The 17459-nt window shown below is 40.7% G+C and overlaps 1 pseudogene across 1 annotated transcript; it reads right to left on the reverse strand.

Annotated features, from left to right (window-relative positions):
- Window positions 1-16316: 16316 nt before the first annotated feature.
- LOC100605525 lies at window positions 16317-16855 on the reverse strand (annotated as a pseudogene). Its single transcript, XR_001114327.2, has one exon. The product of XR_001114327.2 is annotated as an anaphase-promoting complex subunit 15 pseudogene (transcript).
- Window positions 16856-17459: the final 604 nt, after the last annotated feature.

Raw genomic sequence — 17459 nt, forward strand, 5'->3', positions numbered from 1 at the left:
TCCAACTCCTGGGCTCAAGTGATTCTCCCACTGTAACCTCCCAAGTAGCTGGGACCAGGCATGCGCCACCATGCCCAGCTATTTTAAAAATATATATTGAAGTTATACATTCATATGTGTAGATATGTATACATATGCACGTGTACATGATTATAAGGGACAATCCTGCCTGTAGGGAAAATGAGAGAAAACAATCAGCCTGAGAAGTCAGGGATTGAAAGGAAAATGCATTTCTAACCATAAGCAGAGAGGAAACCCACACAGAACTGAGAGGTTTAAATTTCATGGCAGCCTGGCCAGCATGTGATCAGAGAGATTTGCATCACATATGCAAATGCAATAAAAATAGGTGTCAGTATTGATTATCTTTCATCTGAAGAATTCAGGAGTCATATTTCCCAATAGCAGGTGCTGAGAATTTTTATGCCTGCACTGTGTTAGGTGAACAATTTAGTCACTTGACCAAGTCATGGTACCTATAGAAATACAATAATCTCCGCTTAAATTTTCTTGTAATGAGGTGGGATGGAGAGACTATTGTTACACTTTTTAAGCTGCATAATGTAAATAATATTATTTTTGGTCCTGTAAAATTTTTTGAAGGATTTTCAATGAAAATGAAAATGACTCTCCGAAGACTGGGGAAATTGTTGAAAGGCAGGATTTTCTTACTTTTGGCCTCTTGCTCAATTCAGCTGAAAATCACAGCTTGTCTTCTGAAATAGCCAGTGCCATTTGAAATACTCAGTTGAAATGGTGTTCAATTGTAATGAGCTTAAATGATTGAAAAAGTGAATTTAAGCAGGTTTAAGTAGATGGAGGCTTTCAATAAGTGTTGTAGTCATTTATTCAAAGTCTTTCACTTAAGGAGGTAATAGCTGACTCATTCATATAACTAATATACCTCATGTAAAATAATGTATGCTATTTGCGAATCTGAGTTATAAAAAATGCTTTCGTGTTTCTAGTGCATAGCCCGTAAAGCCAGGTATGTGGAAATTTACAATCCAGTTTTCCTCATAGGAATCAGCTCCTGCCGCTATCAAACAGATATTTCTTCTTCCATTTTCTTTGGTTCTTATGGAGTCATAGAATGGCCTTTAAACTAAATATGCTGCCCCATGGAGCCCCATCCACCACACCAATATTGAAGAAAAAATGATATAGCTCATTAAAACAGTGGTATTTTCTGTAAAATGGAAACAACAGTAGTATTTCCAAAAGATTATTAGATTTCAGAACTTTATTACACTCCACTGACCCAACAAGGAGCTACATTTTTATGCCAATTATTTAATGAAAGGGTCATAAAAGAATGTTCAATTGTCTGGAAATATGTCCCGATCTCCCTCCAGAAAATTAGTATTTTGTTGTTGTTAAATGAAGTGAAAGTTAGGGAATAACTTGCTGAGGGGCTTCACTAGAAAGCCAGTAAGGCATTTTCACTACATACTAGAGCCAATTCCATCAACTATTAACAGGCGCCCATAAAATGCCAGATGTAGAGCAGTCCGAATTTCTTTATTTGTAGCATTAGCATGCATTCTTTCAATATGCAGAAATCCTCTTTATGGCCATATGCACAGGTGTGTCTACCGCGTGTTTAAAAGAGTGACAGTATTTCTCCCTATAACAAGGTCAAAAACCTCTTTCCAAAGCCAACCCGCACAAACACTGGCTGTTTCACTGTTGTGTATAGTGGCTTTCACCGCCTGCTGTTCTGGCTCCACACTGGGGCTTTGGAGGCCTTTAGTTCATACGAGATGAACTGTGGTTTGTGGTCAGCAGAATAATAGCTCCAAATATGTCCAAGTCCTAATTCCTGGAACCTAGGAATACACTAGATTACATGACCAAAGGGACTTTGCAGACGTGATTAAATTAAGGATCTTGAGACGGGGGGATTATCCTGGATTATTGGATGGGCCCAAATTAATCACGTGAGCCCTTAAAAAGCAGAGAACCTTTCCTAGCTGGGGTCACAAAGATGCAGCAGAAGAGAGTCAGAGAGATGAAAGATGAAAAGGACACACCTTACCGTTGCTGGCTTTGAAGATGGAAGGGACCATGAGCCAGGGAATGAGGGTGGCCTCTAGAAGCTGAGAATGACCGGGTCTGATAGTCAATAAGGAGACAGAGGCCTCAGACCTCATCAAAGAACTGAATTCTGCCACCCACTTGCACAAGCCTGAAAGTGAATTCTTCTCTAGAGTCCTTAGAAAGGAGCTTAGCTCAGCCAATACCTTGATTTTACTGAGATCCACATCAAACTCCTCTCTCACAGAACTGTGAGACAATATATGTGAGATAATACATGTGTTATGTACAAGTGCTACATTTGTGGTAATTATTTATAACAGCAATAGGCCACTGATACATAATTCTCAGCATAGCTCTCAACATCCCCTGCACCCCATTAATTCTGAGACATCATTCTTCATAAATCATAGCAAAAACCTAGTAATGAAGATTTTTAGGAAGAAGAAATACCACTCCCTTAATCTGAAGGTAACATGCATTCTGGTTTTTAAAATAATAAAATGTAGACAGAAAATAAGATAAAATAAAGTCTTTATCTTTGATTTAAGGACATATGGTATTTATTGGTGGCTAAACATAGGGAGTTTCCAATGGTGGCCAAATATAGGGAGCATCCAAGTTTATATCAAAACATCTGTTTTCCTAGTTCTTTTAAAAATATGTCTCACATCTATTCATATTCTGTTCCCCGAAATTTCCCCCTTTCTGATATGCAGACATAATTAGAAGACAGTTAATATTGGCTCCCTTCCCTCTGTGTGCACTAGCGTTAAATGTTCAGAGCCCAACAAGGTTTACTACTGTGCGTTTCATTCCATAAGACATTCCTTACCCACAGGAAGAACACTGGTGACTTAAAACAGAGTTAACACATTCTAAAGAATTTCAAGATTATTAAAAGGAATGGCCCTCTTGTGATTAGCAGTAATTCTCGAAATTATACCTTGTAACCATGTCAGACTAGCACAAGAGCTGTTATTGTACAAATGCATTGGTTGTGGTTCTAGCAAAGAAATGAAATAGACAATTCGTCTAGTCATTTTAGCAAGAGTTGCCAGAACGACTTCTTCAAAGTCAAACCTTCTACAATTGGAGTTTGAAGTGTCAACTCTTACCATAAGCTGGTAATGATTGATTTTAATCCGGTGTGTGTGTGTGTGTGTGTGTGCGCGCGCGCCTGCGCACGCTTGCACGCTTGCATCTGTGTGTTTACTGTGTATGCCTTGTGTGCCTGGCAAGAATCTGCAAAAGTTGCATGGTGGAAAATGTGAAGAAAATGGAGGAAGGGCTTTATCTTCTCTTGCCAGCAAAATTGTAACTGAGTTAGGTTTAAGATTTTGCAATATGGTTTCAAGAAGACATTCTTAAGGGCCCCTGCTGAATGATATAAGTTCAGATGCCGCTTCAATATGACCTTTTTTTCTTCAATAAATGAGAAAAAGAGGAATAGATATTCTTTTCTGTTGGTTTCAGAAGTCAGCTTGATCTGAAGCCACCTCATTTACATTAAATAGTGGAATCTGGGTTGTTTAATAGAGTGTGGAACAGTGCAGATGGTAGAATTCCAGAAAGTTTTTGCTCCCACTGCTGATGGGTCTAGTTAGACTTCCTAGAGAAACATCAGGTGGTTTATTTTTGACATACTGCCTTTTAAGAATCTCTCTTTTTTTCACTCTTTGCTGTCCTAGCTCTAAGAGACCAGCCTCATTACAATATGTGCTCTCTAACCTGTCTTCTGTGTCTTTAAGATTAAGATACCTGAAGAAATAAATCTCTGAAAGTCTTAGCTCAGTGCTGCCACAGCTTCAGATTTTGTTTAACATAGAGCCATCTGTGTGGCCCACCCATATTGCCAGCTCTGAGCTAATGGGAGAGTTACAAAGGGTAGATTAGACTCTTCAGGGGGACTGTGGTAGTTCACACATTGGACATCCAGAATTTCAACTATTTGTAGGAAGCTTGTTTTTTCTGTTATGCCTGATGAGCAAGATGCCCAGTGTTTACACAAGCATTTCAAGCACCTATAAAAATGTTTATATCCTGGAACAAAGTATTGCCTCCAAAATACAAAAAGGGAACTATAAAGTTTAAATGAATAATCATCTTAAAATCAAGACGTACATAATCTTTGTGCAAGTGGATTTTATTTTTTAAAAATTAATGTGCTAATCCCAGCTACTCAGGAGGCTGAGGCAGGAGAATCGCTTGAACCCAGGAGGTGGAGGTTGCAGTGAGCCAAGATTGTGCCACTGCACTCCAGCCTGGGCGACAGAGCAAAACTCTATCTCAAAAAAAAAAAAAAAAAGATAATAACAAGAACGAGCTATGTGGGTATGTCCAAGTTCAGATTTCCAGAAGCTAGCCTTGAGATGAGAACTGGCATGCAAGTTACTTAATAAAGAAGTATGCTGGCTGGGCGTCGTGGCTCACTCCTGTAATCCTAGCACTTTGAGAGGCCGAGGGGGGCGGATGACTTGAGGTCAGAAGTCCAAGACCAGCCTGGCCAACATGGTGAAGCCCCATCTCTACTAAAAATACAAAAATTAGCCGGGCGTGTTGGCACACGCCTGTAATCCCAGCTACGGGAGGCTGAGACAGGAGAATCGCTTGAACCCAGGAGGCAGAGGTTGCAGTGAGCCGAGATTGCGCGCCTGCACTCCAGCCCGGGCGACAGAGCAAGACCCCGTCTCAAAAACAAAAAACAAACAAAAAAAACCACCAAAGAAGTATGCGGATAACTCCGTAAGGCAGTGGGTGAAGCAGGTGAGGGAAACCAAGCAAGGGTGTAGTTTCAGACACAGTCCTGCAGAGGCTGACTCTGGAGTGTGAGTTGGGCTTCAGAGTTGGCCCCACCCAAAGCAAAAGAGCTGGATTCCATCCATCCCTCTCAACTCGGTGCAGCTGTGCTCACTGGTCAAGGGTCCTCCCTAGGGGTGGAGGGGAACTAAATTCCAAGGCACGGCAGTGTTTCTGAGCCACAAGCATCGGGTTTTTAGCAGCCACATTGGCAAGAGGAGAATCTTCGGGGATCCTGTGAGAGGACCTAGCATTGTCCTCTAAAGACTGCTCCCGGGAGGCTGAGGCAGGAGAATTGCTTGAACCCAGGAGACGAAGGTTGCAGTGAGCTGAGATTGCGACGTTGCACTCCAGCCTGGGTAACAAGAGCGAAACTCCGTCTTTAAAAACAAAAAGTCTGTTCTTGATGGTCATTCCTTGCAACGCGTTAGGGCACGCTCTTAATCCATGACTCCAGCCACTGGATAGAGACACAGCAGCACAGCTAATGCCCCAACACCAGTCACTCCTGATTGGTTCCATAGCCATTCCTTTGGAGTTCTGCTGTCTGTGTCTTCCCTGCCTCAAAGCTTGGCTCTGTCCATTGGTAAAAGGATGACTTTACCTCCTACGAATGCAAATTTTCATCCATAAGATGTAAATAAGAATAGTTGCCTTACAAGATTATAAGAGGATTAAATTAGATGCTTCAGTAAAGTCATCTGCATATAGTAAATCTTCAAGGAGTATTAAATACCTTCTGTCTTATCAAAGATTTTAAGGGAACTAAAAATTGCATACCTGCCTTAAGGAGTTCTTTTTTATTATGGCTCGAAAGACGATACAGTTTCTTGGTTGTAGTTGGATCTCTCTTGCCATAAGTTAATGTTACTTCTCCTCTTCCTCCTCCTCCTCCTCCTTCTTCTTCCTCTTCCTTCTCCTTTCTCCCTTTCCTCTTTCTCTGCTCATTCCAATTTTTCTCCTTATACTCCTTTTCTTTCTTTTTTTCTAATTCTTCTTCATCATCTTTGTCTTCTTGTAATTCTAATTTTTTTTCTAATTCCAATTTTTCTTCTTCAATCTCTCTGCCTTCTCCTATTCCTGCTCCTTCTCCCCTTTTTTTCTGTAGATACATGCAAACATTTTCCATAGCCTTTAAGAGAAACTTAGCTGCGTTGCAGCCTGTCTGAAAATTCCTTAAGTGTAGCCAGACGGATCTCCCACATGACTGCATTCGTCACACATAGCAGGCAACTGGGAAGTGTTGAGTCTGGAGGTGGAGGAAAGTGGTTGGATTGAGATCCCTCTTTGCCAAGTGCCAGCCTGTTTGACTCTCATGAACATTTCTGAATGTCAACCTCTCCATCTGTAACATTTTAACAATGATGCCAACCAACATTGTCGAGCTGTTGCAACGTAAGGGAGATGTATGGAAAACTGGCTGGCTTACCATGTGACACTGATTAATAAATAATGAATCAGGGAAGGAATTACACTTGTGCCACCAGTGTACAAGGAACACCTGTTACATGCCAGGCAATTTGCCAAGTACTGGCTGTACCAAGAAAGCCATCTTCGCCTGTAATCCCAGCACTTTGGGAGGCCAAGATGGGCGTATCACCTGAGGTCGGGAGTTCAAAGCCAGCCTGACCAACATGGAGAAACCCCGTCTCTACTAAAAATACAAAAATTAGCTGGGTGTGGTGGTGCATGCCTGTAATCCCAGCTACTTGGGAGGCTGAGGAAGGAGAATCACTTGAACCCAGGAGGCAGAGGTTGTGGTGAGCTGAGATCGCGCCATTGCACTCCAGCCTGGGCAATAAGAGTGAAACTCAGTCTCAAAAATAAATAAATAAATAAATAAATAAATAAATAAATAAATAACCATCTTCTCTGATGAGCCTTTTACATCTTTTATGAAGAAAATGTTTCAGTGTAGCCTCAGAATTATCTGGTAGATTTGTTTTCTACCAGAGAGTGATGAGATAACCTGAAAGTTTTTGGATCTTAAACCGCAGCCACCAAAATACATATTCTCTTTCCTTTTGGGGGACCTGAAATAGATTTGTGTTATTATGTCATTCTCATTCTTGTCATGTTATGCACAAAATCAGCCTCTTGATGCACTCACTCTTTTCTTACGGTTTTAGAACACATCTAGACATCTTTGATCCAGAGACACCATCTTTGTCATAATTTTTTCCTGCTTATGTTTTCAGAACAACTATTCTAGACAACTTATTTTCTTTTGCCATATTTTTGAACATTCAGAACGAGTATACTCACATTTCTTCTCTTGCTTCTGGTAACCCAGATCTTGCCCTCAGCTGGAAAGCTGTCATGCCCTGTGTTTCTATTTTGAAATATGTACCTTGTTTACTGGATCATATTTGTCAGAGAAAGTGTATCAGCACAAACATTTCAAAATCTGCACTCATTATTCTGTAGAACTGAGATAACTTTTGTCTGCTTCATTCATTTGTTGATGACTCAAACTCATTTATTGGCAAACATTATTTGAATGAGTTTCCTATTAGTCTCTCTTAAAGAATATTAACAATAATGATATGCAAAAGTCAATATTCTTTAATACTCGAACAAACTGAATTTCTCAACCCACTTGACAGTTTAAAATTGCCATTAGGAAGAATTTGACTTCCAAGGAGAATTAAATGGCATTTATTGTGGTGACTGATTATCAGCATAAGAACCATGCATTTTTCTGCTACAGTAGAGGAAATAATTTAATTAGTCTGTTATTATAAATGTTCTGATTTTAATACATTAACTTGTGGCCTGCAGCTGATAGAAAAGAAATTAACACTGACTCTTTTTGATTGTGGAATGAATTGGACTTTCCAGGGCAAGAAAATTAATTATAAATGCTCTCTATTTAAGATTGCCAGATTTTTTATGATAAATGATGTAATTATGAGATGTCAAGTATACAAATAGTCATGCATCGACATTTCAGCTTATTAATTCCAGCATTCACCATTGCATATGACATATTCATCACATTTAATTGCTCAGTAGAGGGGAGGCAAAATCATTGTTCTCCTCATTTTCCTTGTGATTTTCAGGCAGTACATTTCAGAAGACGTTGAATGCTAATGCATTAAATTTCTGATGACAGCCTCATGTTGCATTTTGAGCTAAGACCAAAATAAATAAAATTCAGGGTAAAGTAGGATAAGGCAACAGAAGGAGGAGCAAAGCTTTACAAAATGGCAAGTTGGGTGAAGTTTGTCTTCAGCTCCCTCTCATCTCTCTGTTTCCCTTCCTCTCTTCTACCCATCCTGGGGTGTGTGAATGAGTCCTCGGTGCCTTGATGGCGAATTCTAGGGTCTCAGGAGCTTCCGCCTTTCCCGGAAATGCTCTCCTTCTCTCATTGATCAGTGTCCCTATTCATTCTGTTACAGCATGAATACAATTGAATAGCATTGGAAGAATTCAGGGCCACTCCCCCGTGGCCACAGTTATAACAGTCACAGTTGATAAGGCACATAATCTTAAAAATCCCACAATACCTTTAAAAATAAGTTTGTATTTTGTTCATCCCGTCTGTGATGTTCAGTTTTACAAGTCAATGCAGTTAGGCTACAGTTCCCAGTTATCCAATCAAACACCAATCTAGGTGTTGCTATTTTAGTATAGCAAAAGGTATTTTGTAGTTGTGGTTAAAGTCTGTAATCAGCTGACTTTAAGTAAGGGAGGTGATCCTGGACTATTTGCATGGAACAGTATAATCACAGGAGTCCTCATTAGAGGGAGGCAAGTGGGTCAGAGTCAGAAAAAGAAGACATAATGATGGGGGCGGAGATTGAAGTGATGCCCTTTGTGAAAATAAATTCATCAAATTGAAGCTGTTGGAATGTTAAATTATTTTGAGGCTTGAAGGAATGTGATTGTGAGATCTGAGTCATGCAGCCAGCAGCTATAACCTTTGCTTCACCGATGATAAATTAACCCTCTTCCTAAGTTTTCCTTGTTTTGTAAAATGTTGTGAAAGGGTAAATGGCACCAAAGAGAAGACCCCTTCACTCTTAATTACTAACCTTTTATTATAGATTAACTGCCTTCTTTCTTTTCTTGCACACAACTCAGACCAGATGGTGCAAAAGATCCCATGGCTATCAAATTGCTTAAGATAGAATCTTTTAAAATTAAAAAATTATTTTTTTAGAGACAGGGTCTCATTCTGTAGCTCAGTGCAGGGGTGTGATCACAGCTCACTGCAACCTTGAACTCCTAGACTCAAGTAATCCTACTTCAGCCTCTCGAGTAGCTGGGACTACAGGCACAAGCCACCATGTCTGGCTTAATGTGGACTGTTAAATATACCTTTCCTTAAAAGGAATAAGCTGTAACACATCAAAATTACTGCAACTCATAACCCAGTCTTATGTGAAAGTGTTGTAATCATGGTAAACTTCTTTGTATTTATCTAAATGAGTGTGAAACCCTGACCTCTTCACCTCTGAGCACTGACTCCATTCCTTTGGAGTTTGTATTTCCCAAGAGGACAAATTCAAACTTTGCTCTTGAATAAACTCTTTAAATTTGGATTCTGATCCCTTTGATTATTTCAGGTTAACACCTTTGATGGTGGAGGAAGGAGCTGCCGGGCAAGGAATGCAGGTAGTCCCTAGTGGTTGGAAAGACATGGAAAAGCAGAATCTTACCTGGAGCCTCCAGGAAGGACCAGCCCTGCCAAAGTTAGGTTTCAACTCATTGAGACCCATTTCAGACCTCTTACCCCCAGAATTGTAGAGTGATAAATTTGAGTTGTTTTGAGCCACTACGTGTGTGGTAATTTGTTACTGCAGCAATAGAAAACTCATATACCATAAGATACCTCTGAAAATTATGCAAGTGCGTAAAATCTACTATTTATTCAATCTACAAAAACTGCTTTGATGCCTATATGCATGCAAATCCTTCTTGCAATAACTCTGCTACACCTCTAGAGGCATAGTCCATAGGTTGATACCACTGACCAAAACAGACAAGTCTGGGCCAGGTAATACCTCTCATCAGTCCCTGCTGCACTTTCTCTTCTAGCCCTTGGTATAGTCTCACGATCCTTCTCCAGGCAGCCATGTCCAGGCTTTCAAGATGAAACCTATCAGCTTTCCCCATCAGACTCGTATCTCATTTTCCCCCTTTTTGTTACCTGAGGCAGGCAGAATTCTAAGATGCACCCTAAGATTCCCAGCCCCTGGTATATATACCCTATGTAATCCCCTTTCCTTGAGGATAGGCAGTACCAGTAAATATGATGGATGCCACTCCAGTGATTCCATCCCTAATCAGCTTGCACTGAGTTAATCAAAAGGAAGATCATCTAGGTGGGACTGATCAAGCCAGCTGAGCCCTTAAAAGTGACAAGAAGTAGCAGCAGAAGCTGTTCTACTTAGCAAAGAAAGCAAACAGCCATGTTGTAAACTGCCTATTGGGACCACGTGGCAAGAAGCTTTAGGCAGCTACTAGCTGAACAAGGCCTTGGGAGATGACCAGCAGGAAAGGAGAAACCTGAAACACACAGCTAGAGGGAAATGCGTTCTGCCAACAACCCTGTGAGCTGAGAACGAAACTGTGAGCATGACTATGAGAAAGGGACACAGTCCAGCTGACACCTTGGTTTCAACCTGGTGAGAAGTGAACAGAGAGCCCAGGTAACCCACTCCCAGATGCCTGACTCATGGAAACTGTGAGACAGCAACTGGTGTTGCTGTAAGCCACTAAGTTAGTGGTCATTTGTCATGCAGCAATAGCAAATAATACACCATCTTGCAAAAAGCATATACTTCAGTTTGCAACCACCAAATACACAAAATTAATGTAAACTATGTTATTAATTTTTTATAGCCATACACATGCTACAGAAGAAGAGAAATGCTTTTCTAAAATGAAAAGAAGTTGTAGTCTGAACAGAATGGGTGGTTGGAAGAGATGCTTCCCTTCAAAGTAACCTTCCCTTCCAATCCCCTCCCATAATTCCTACTTGCTCACTTGGAATGCAAGATCAGCTCAGGTAGCAAGGAGATATTCCAGGCTTTCTAGATTACTGCTATTCATGCTGGCTTCCAAATCCTGTCGTTTCCACGACCTTGGGGGTCTTAGTCACTCACTGGATCTTGTGAACAATGGCAAACGGAACTTTTGCTTTATCCTCCTAAATCGTAATCCTATTGCATATTTCCACACTGTTTTTTTTTTTTTTTCCTCCTCACTCCAAAGCGTATACCAGATGGTAAACCCCAGGAAACATTTAGCAAGTTTGGCAAAAATTTTGTGAGCAAAACTATTTTGAAAGCTATATATGAAGCAGAAAAAGTGGAGCAAAGGAGTTAGAGATAGATTCAGTGCTTGGGGCTGATGAAATAGTGTTAAATGAAGCACAAAGAAAGCTTTACAGTTCTTTATTATTGTGTCTTGAATGTGTAGGTGAATAATCCTCAGAGTGGATATAGAGGAAAACATGAGTCAGAGGAAACTAAAGTCCACTAGGAGTGAGCGTGAAGGAGTATTAGATTGCTTCAAAGAAATTACGCCTATGCTCAGACTGAGTCTATCACAGCTTATCAGGAAGATTTGAAGACACGAACATAGCTACACCCTCAGGAAACCAGAGGGAGGCCGGGCATGGTGGCTCACACTTGTAGTCCCAACACTTTGGGAGGACAAGGCAGGAGAATTGCTTGAGCCCAAGAGTTCAATACCAGCCTGGGCAACATGGCAAGACTCTGCCACTACAGAAAATACAAAAGAAAAAAAAAACAGAAAGAAAAACTGAGAGAGATAGATAGGGGTGAAACTGTAGACTCAGGCAAACACCCCAGTTTTCCAAAAGGGGATGAAGAAGGTTAGTTCAAGAAACTACCTACTTTTTTACATCACACTAATTCCTGGTTACATTTAAATAAATAATGGAAGTGTACCATCATGTCCTTAATTACTATGCTACCAGAAAGAAAGATCCTAGTAGAACCATCCACGTAGCCAAATATGCATCCATTCATTCAGAAATTACCTAGATAGCATATAAGTACTATAAGTACTCATATAGCAATTACTACCAAAGGCAGGGACTATGATAGGCACCTATTAGATGATGGTAAATAAAAGAGGATGCTTTGACATTTATCTCTCTCACAGAGCCTTCTAGTTAGGGTATGTGTGCAAAAGTTGTGATCGTTACTATTACAGAAAAGCAAGCAGGATAATTAGAAGATTCCAGATCAGAGATATATTTCCTTGTCTGAGAACACTGTAGAAGGCTTCCTCAAGTGTTAGGAGGTCCTCCTACTCTTTAGGATTCCTTAAAAGAACTGGTTTCCAAATGAGAATAAAAAATATATATATTTTTTTGGTGGCCAAGCCAGTGCTTAATAATCTATAGAATTCATGCTTCTCTGGTGAAAGCTAGATTGGAGACATGGCCTAGGATGGTTGCCCAAGTGTGACCCCCAGGCCCTCTCTCCTGAAGTGAATATGAGTTGGACCATCGAGCACCACTAACCTGCAGAGCCCAGTCAAGCAGGCTGGATATGCTGGAAGAGGGAGCTCTGGGGCTGACGGGGATGCTCCTCCAAGCCCAGCTCTGGGCACTTCTCTAGGAGGCCCTTCTGCTCCCCTTTCTGGGAACAAGGAATAGAGGAAAGCCTGGCCCTTATACAGAACCATGAAGAAAGAAAAAGGGAATGTGAAGAAAAGATAAAACAGAACAAGCCCGCCCTTGGCACATATGGTCCCATGCTGCAGAAGGGCTCCCCTCCTCTCCCCTGCCCCATCTGTTGCTCACTGCTCTATGTCTATATTCATTGGAGACTGCAGCTTTGGGAAGGCAATGAATGTGGCAGGGAGAATCCTGACAGATCATGCACATCTAGTATGGATCTGCATCTGGTGTGGGCCTCATTGATGGAAGTAAGGAGAGGGGTGTCAGAGACAAAAGCAAGACCTTCACAGTGCAGGCTGGGGACATGCTATTTCATGTATTCCATCAATATATGTATAAAAGTTATCTGTAGAAACAGAACCAATAATAGATAGATAGGTAGGTAGGTAGGTAGGTAGACAGATGATAGGTAGATAGATAGGATACATGGATAGATAAATGATTGATAGACAGATGACAGATACATAGATGATAGATATAGATATATTGATTGATTTTAAAGAATTGGTTCATCCAGCTTGAGGGGATGATAAGTTGGAAATCTTCAGGGCAAGTTGGCAGTCTGGAGACTCAGGTAAGATTGGATGTTGCAGTCGTGAGTTTGAAAAGTTAGAAACTCTGCAGAATTTCCCTGTTGCAGCAGAATTCCTTTTTCTTTGGGAGACCTCAGTCTTTGCTCCTAAGGCCTTCAACCAAATGAATAAGGTCTACCTACATATTGGAGGGTAATCTGATTCACTTAAAGTCGAATGCTTTAAATGTAATCATGTCTAAAAAACACCTTCACAGCAACATCTAGACTAGTGTTTGGCCAAACAGCTGGTCAAGCCCAGTCGACACATGCTACTGGCCATTGCAACACAACCAAAGTCAGCCACAAGGGGAAAGACAGACCCTACCCTGAGATATTTCAGCAGTTCCACACAAGATGATGGAGGAAATAGGGCCAGGGGAAGTGCACATTCCCTCTTCTAGCTACTCATCATAAAATAATAATTCAGCTGCTCAATCAGTATTTACTGAGGTCTAAGATAAGCTAGGAACTGTCCTGGGTGCTTCAGACACATAAGTGAACGAAACAGAAAAGCTCCTTTGCCTTCAAGGAGTTGACAGTCAAGACCAGGGGTCAGTGAACTATAATCGAGAGCAGGTCTGGCCTGTTGCTTGTTTTTGCAAATAAAGTTTTATCTGGATAGAGCCATGCCCACTCGTTTACATGTTTTGGTTGCTTTTATGCTACATCAGCAGAGTTGAATAACCACAACAGCAAAGCCTAAAATATTTCCTCTCTGGCCCTTTACAGATAAAGTTTTCCAATCCCTGGTGCAGGCCTTTGTATAGCAGGTCAGTGACGCCTAAGGGACTCCCTTTTTTCATTCTGTTGACAAATACCAAAGGTAGATTGATTGCTTCTTCCGAAATAAGAAAAGAGAAAATGAACATGGAGCTTTTAAAATCTCAAGAAAGGAAACTTCTAGTAGCAAAAGTGTTTACTATAGAAACTAGAACAAAACGTTTAAGAATTACATCTCCTACTAGAATCAAGAAGGGAGGCTCCTGGGACAAACAGGCAGAAAGTCCCCAAGAAGAGAACAAGTGAAAATGGAAAACATAACAGAATGAGATGCAAATACCAGTGGAAGTGAAAACATAAACTCAGAGATACAGGCCATATCGCTTTCAAGGAAACCAAAATTACAAAAGCAGAATTAAAACCTGCACTGGATAGCAAAAGATCCAAACTGGCATAGAGAAAAAGCTACATCAATGAAATAGATATGGAGATACTCTAAGGATTCAGAGAAAAAGAACAAAATACATGAAAAATACAGGATAGGAACAGAGATTGGGTATAAAGAAATTGATTTTCTCTGGAAGCTACCAGAATAATTGAAAAAGAAGCAATTACAGCTTTTATTATGTAAATATTATGCCCTAGATATTGCGGTAAGCACTTTACATTCATTATCAATTTTCTTCATTGCAACAATCCTTTGAGACACAAACTAATTTATCCATTTTTTAAGTAAAAAGTGTAAAGAGTATGGGAAGCCTGTAAATTACCCATAGTTAGCTACTCAACAGATAAACCAGAAATCAAATCCCGGGCTGACTAAACTTAACACCTGACATTCCGTACCCTTAATGAAAGAAACAAATAGTGAAAATTTTGCTGAAGGAAAAAAAATGACCCAACTTTGTAGATCAGTGTGATTGACCCTCATCGTGTACCAAGCAAAGTCATGATGAGTGATTTAGGTGCACAAACATGTCACTGTTTTGCAAAACAAGGAAAGGTCCTCTACATTTAGGGATGATTACAGACACCCTAGAAGACAATACTACGGCGAGCAAAACCACAAATGCATTTTCAGGCTACACCAACAAGAATGAATTGTTTGGTTGAAAGAAAGGCAATGATATTCTACACCTGTCAAGCCATATCTAGAATAAGGTCCAGTCTAGGAGCCATTTTTAAGGACTTTCATAAGCCTTCAAACTTAGAAGGCAACCAGCTGGACTCATCTTTGGGAAGCGTTCAAGGGAAGCGTGCAGGCAGATGCTGATCACACCTCGAGAGGAGAAAACCACCCAGGCAGTGGTGGGGGATATGTGAGCAGGTGAGGGCTCAGGTGCCTTTCACTGAAGACATTCCAGGAACTTACTGCTCCAACTGATGTTTGACTTGGGCTATACACGCACAAAGCAGGATTCAATCATCTTTTATTGTTGCATAAACAAGGTTCAAATGACTTCCTGGGCAGTGAAAGCAAGCTCGTGCTTGACATATTGGAGGAAGTACTGTTTCATTGTTTTTGTTTTATCACAGTTCTGTGGCTTATAGAATAGCTGGGCTATTGCAATCATTATTGTCATTTGGGAATTATTATTTTACAAACTCGACAGAAAAACATGATCATAGTCTAAAGATAGCTGTCTAAAGCCACTCTGAATTGTCCCTTGAAGGGTTTTTGGATGCTTATGACAGCTGAGTAAAAGCTTAGTCCCAATAAAAATGAGCTCTTAAGAGGACAAGAGTAACCAAAAGAAACAAATAAATATGCAGGACACAGTTTCATAATTTGTGCTGCTCTTGAATTAGTAATACAGAATAATTGAATGGAATACATTGTAAGTTTTATTCAGAACATGCTAAAATAATAACTATTTTATGAGTACCCATTAATGTCAATTATTATTCATTATTAATACTTCACCACCAAATTAAAAAGATATGTCTGTGCTGCATTCTCCTACGCTTGTTTCTTTCTCGGGTATTATGATAAGACTCAATTGCTTTATAACTAATTAATGATCTAATGCAACTTGGAAATAAAAATTGAAATCTAAATACCAGATATTAAAGTTGATATGGGAAGACATTCTTTTGTGCTCTCAGGTTGTTTATCAAATTTTGATTAGTGGTAAATATTTGATACTCTTCCTAAGACCTTCTTTCAAGTTCCAAGTCTTTTTTTTTTTTTTTTTTTTTTTTTGCGGGGGGCTGTGGACATCGGGGGGAAATCACTGCTTTGTCTTTATTAAAGAAACTTAGAAAGAGACCAGACCTGGCAACCAAGGGGTGAGGTACTGGCCAGGAAGGTGGAGTGGGCTCAGGCTTTGTGGATTTCAAGTGCAGACTGATGGCCTGGGAGAGGCCAAGGAGACCAGATCCTCGCAGCAGCTGAGGAGGTGCCTAAGGGCACTTTCAGGCACTGGGGCCATCAGTTTGTTCTGTGGGCAAGGGTTGGGGGTTGGGATGCAGGGTAGATTGGGCTGGCCTGGAATCTCCCTGAGGGCACCCTGCCTTGTCTACCTAGATCATCCACTGGTCCTGATCCTGTTCATTGCCTTCCATGTCCACCTCATTGACCTCTCCGTCATCAGGTGACTCATTGTAGTCATTCATCTTGTCCATGTCCTGCATGTCCTCATCATCCTCTAAGTCCTCTTCACTATCCTCATTGTCTTCATCATCCTCCTCTTCCTCGTCATCATGGTGCTCTGAGGCTGGCTTGCCAATAGGAACCAGATTGTTGTCTTTCTCTGTGATGCTTTCGAGCCAGGTCTGATGCTGCTCTTCCTGCTGCTGCAGCTCTGTCTCTTCCATACAAGGTCGATCCAGAGTAAACCACAATGTCTCGGTCCCACAAAGGAAGAGTGAGGGAAACAAAGTGGACATGATTCCTAGACTGGGTTTGAGTCCTAGCTCCACTACTTACTAGCTGTTTGACCTTGGCCGAGTCGCTTAACCTCTCTGGGCCTCGGTGTCCTCATCGCACCAGGGTCTGCAGCCAGCGGAGACCCGGAAGCACTTCACCAAGCCTGAGTGGAAGAACCCACCAGAATCCGGGACTCACCCCCAAGCAGTTTTATGTGATCATCTAACCCTGTTATTCTGATTTTGAAAAAGAGAGACAACTCAGCAGAGCCGTTAATGTCAAAGCTTTTGCTTATTTCAATATATTAATCTAATGGGAAATGCCCTAGAAAGTTGTAGATATTCATGTCCCTGCAAACAGTTGCATCACATCTAAGATCTTTCTCAGGAGAAGAACGTGAATTTCTTATTAAAGTATTTCCTCTTGAAACCTAGAGGGTAGAAGTTCTATATATTTGGATACATAGATTTTAAAAAGTGTTGGTATTCTCTCTTAAACCTCACAAAAGTCCTACAGAGTAGCTACCTTTCATTCCCTTATTAGAGATAAGAAAATTGAGACTTGAACATTTAGTGAGTTTTCCAAAGGCTAACAGTTTTCAAATTGCAGATCCAGGCCCGAAAACACTGGCAAGATTCACTTCACTCCACCCTGCTGAAGCTGTTACCCAACAGAAGGATTAGAAGATCTAACCCCACCCAAATGATTTCTTAGCTTCTTTCTCAGAAGTAAGCATGCAGAGTAACACTCAAGTTGATTAGGAAATTTAAGATGTGCTTTATGTAATTTTCATTTGG

This window comes from Nomascus leucogenys, chromosome X, assembly GCF_006542625.1.
Source record: "Nomascus leucogenys isolate Asia chromosome X, Asia_NLE_v1, whole genome shotgun sequence".
Lineage (NCBI taxonomy): Eukaryota > Metazoa > Chordata > Mammalia > Primates > Hylobatidae > Nomascus > Nomascus leucogenys.